This window comes from Pygoscelis adeliae, unplaced genomic scaffold, assembly GCF_000699105.1.
Source record: "Pygoscelis adeliae isolate BGI_AS28 unplaced genomic scaffold, ASM69910v1 Scaffold318, whole genome shotgun sequence".
In the NCBI taxonomy this organism is placed as follows: Eukaryota; Metazoa; Chordata; class Aves; order Sphenisciformes; family Spheniscidae; genus Pygoscelis; species Pygoscelis adeliae.
Window position 1 is genome coordinate 733,112 of NW_008825430.1, and position 3,281 is coordinate 736,392.

Consider the following 3,281-nt stretch of genomic DNA (forward strand, 5'->3'; position numbering starts at 1 on the left):
CAGGTATTTTAGGTGTTGTTTTGACTTCAAACATTTAGAGAAAATGTGCATCACTCCGTTAGGGACATGAACCGCAGCAATATCTAAAGACACTCCCTTCAGGAGCCAAGCTTGCTTTTTAGATCTAAGTATGCATTACCTTCTCATCTCCGCACATACAAGCTCAACAACATCCTCTTACAACATCCCACTACAGGGAGCATCCCATATGAGCGACCTTCTTTTCACATCTCAGTTACGTAGAATTTGCTGTTTTTCTGACGAGGGAGTTTAAAATTTAGTTACCGTAGAATAAAAGTTGTAGAAGCCTTAGATTTCATCCTTTCTTTCCTTACTAATTACACATCTGTTTCAATTTTGCAAGTCTGAAGCATGCTTTCAAGTAGTTCACATGCCTTTGAAAATTCCAAGTTAACTGGGAGCAAAGGAGAGCCCCAGGAAAGTCCCGCTGCCCTCACTACGTGGGGACAATACTTATTTTATAGGAAGCTGGAAAATGCTCATATGGGTAAAGTACTGTGAAAATACACAATCTTACATGGTTGAATGAAAAACGCTCTTCAGAAGCAAAAGCAAATCAATTCTAATTTTAGACCAGTTTGGCTAGTGCAAAACCAACTTATTTCACAGGTTTGAAAGACAAAGGCAGAAATAAATGTTTCCAAATACGCTTACATAATACAGAAATGGACTCTGGATTTAGTGACAACACAATAATAACATATATTACCTATTTTTCCCTTAACTATTCAACTAAATGTTCATAAAGCTGTATTGTCACAGTTTAAATGAAAATATTGTAAGAAGCGGTCAAAAGCTCCCCTACATGACACTTCTTTTCTTGATCCTGTACAAACTATCATGCAGTTTTGTATTTATAAAGCTATCTACAAAGTAAAAGACTGGAAGAAAAGTGTAAAGCTTTTGCTTTCGGAAGTCTAGCAGATTCATTCATTTAAACAGTAACGTGAGGCTTCAGAGGGAAGCATTACATAGACATCGTAATAACTATGTATTCCTTCTCTTTCTCCTCCCCTCAGCTCCCATTCTCACACAGTTCTCATCAATGCCCTGGACTTTTGTTCTTAAAAATATCAGCAACACGTGCCACCTAATTCCTTAGCCTATTCAATAACCTTAGCTCAAGAGTCAAGCCTGAGAAACCCTGAGCTTATAACAATAATGAACTATTTAAAGAATATGACATTTCAGTAACAGAAAGGCCTCCGGACCAGATTCTCAGTTCTGCTTCCAGCTCCTCTGGACTCAGGGCTGCTGGAGAGTGCCTTTCCATGATGGAAATGAAATCCTTAGGTGGCTTCCTTCAAGCTCCACTTGTGCAACTGAGCTGCTGAAGCAACCTCTATCTCTTTTCCCCGTTCCCCGTGCTCATTTTCCACTAGATCACTCTCCCAGTTCACCGGGCAGTCATGCGCATGGTTGCACCAGCACGGTGCAAGGGGCAGCACGAGAGCCTGAACAGAGAGCTGGCTGCTCCTTCTGGAAGGCTGCGGGAGCCACAGCCTCAGCCTCGCCAGGCTTGTGGCTGCACCCAAGGTTGTTACAGCCACCATCCTCCAATGCTTTTAGACTAATTGCCAGGGAAATAAAAAATATTAGGAGTCATCCCACTCAGTTGAAAGTAACGACACTTGGTTCTGTACAGATCTGTGCCCTGTGCCCCTCGCTCCCGAGCATAATTCCTGCTCTTATCTGAATTCATAACGGCCCCTTTGTTTCTCATCCCACCCCCTCAAGTCCGCTCACGCTCTTTCTTCTCCTCCATCCTCCAGCCACCACCCCCTCAAGTCTTTCATGTTCCTTATATGCATCCTAATTATCATCGGGCAAAATGCCATACAGCTGACCATCCCGAAGACCAAACAACCGTTCATTGTTGAGTCCTTGCTTCAGTAACTTTTTTCTTCCAGAGCTCTGGCTGTATGTGCATTTCCTCAGTGGCAATGCCAACCCCAGCAGCCAACTCCCCAGCTGCTCAGCCGCATCTGCACGCAAAGTGGCTACAAGCATTTGTGCAGCACATGGTGAACGGGATCGGAGACCTGCTCCGGCTAAAGAGGAAAAACCCTGAACAGCATCCTGACCCTGCCTGCCACATGGCTGGAAGAGAATATACAGCCAAAGAATCACGACAGCATTAACTTGAGTCTCCCTTTCAACCAGGCATCTAATTCACAAACTCAGAGATGCTCATCTTTTAAGATTTTTCCTACAATGCCAAATTTGGTTGATATTATAATTTGGCCAATATTATCATTTAAGCCTTGATTTTTTAGCAGCTGGGACTACCTGGTCCTCGGCTGATACCACTAACAAAAAGGTGAACTTTGAGCTTTTTACATAATTTTATTTAAAATTTTAACTCAATTTTCTAAGAATCTCCCTTCCTAAAGGGAGAGAGAGCCCCAGCAACAGTCCACGGGATGAACCAGTCCATAACCTGCCAACCAGGTCCAAGGCAGACATCCTTACTTCTCACAGAAGTTACTTTATCTATATTACACGTACAAAAGCTACTTCTCCACCTTGACTTACAGCTGTAACTGGTGTTACCGGAGACAGAAGTTTTCACTCTATTATTTCCTCCAGCTTTTGTGCAAAACGTTCTGGGGAACAGCCTCATGGGAAAGAATAAAAGACACTGATGAGTGCTCTGGCATTTGTCAGAAGATGATGGAAGACAAAAATAGTGAAGAGAACCGAACAGTGGCACGACAACCACATGGAGAAAACAGTGATGGGGAACCGTCAAAGAAAGTTAAGGCTGCGGGCTGATGGGGATGAAGGGGGACGAGAGGGCTGGAATTAGAAGTTGTTACCATGAGGAGCGGCAAGGAAGGAAACACCAAACCAAAAAAACAACCGCATATCTACTCAGCAAACACAAAATGAGTGTTTCTCCCACTATCCATCCTTTGGTCACAAAATGTATATCCCTTAATACCCTGAAACAGCAGACATTTAAGTCAAACCAGGCTGCTGGCATGCACCGACGGCGTGTGTTTGGGGCTCAGGCGCTGGGAGGAGGGAAGGGGGCAGCAGGGCAGGCTGGGGGCACCGGGGTGAGGCCAGCTCCCCCAGGAGCCCCTTCCGTGCCCGCTCGCCCGGTTTTGTAACCTCCCCACACACAAGCCCGGAGCCTCAAAGGAAGGAAACCGGTATCGGCCACCCTCACGCCAGCAGGCCTCGGGGATCCCTCCCGCCCGCGCCGGGCCAGGGTCCTTATTAGAGTCGGGGGAAGGACGGCCGGGCCGCGGGCG

The 3,281-nt window shown here is 45.6% G+C and overlaps 1 protein-coding gene across 1 annotated transcript in view; it reads right to left on the bottom strand.

Annotated features, from left to right (window-relative positions):
- The window catches only part of MESDC2 (mesoderm development candidate 2), a 12,494-nt gene that overhangs the window by 5,416 nt on the left and 3,797 nt on the right, over positions 1-3,281 (bottom strand). The gene's annotated exons all lie outside the window — the stretch shown is intronic.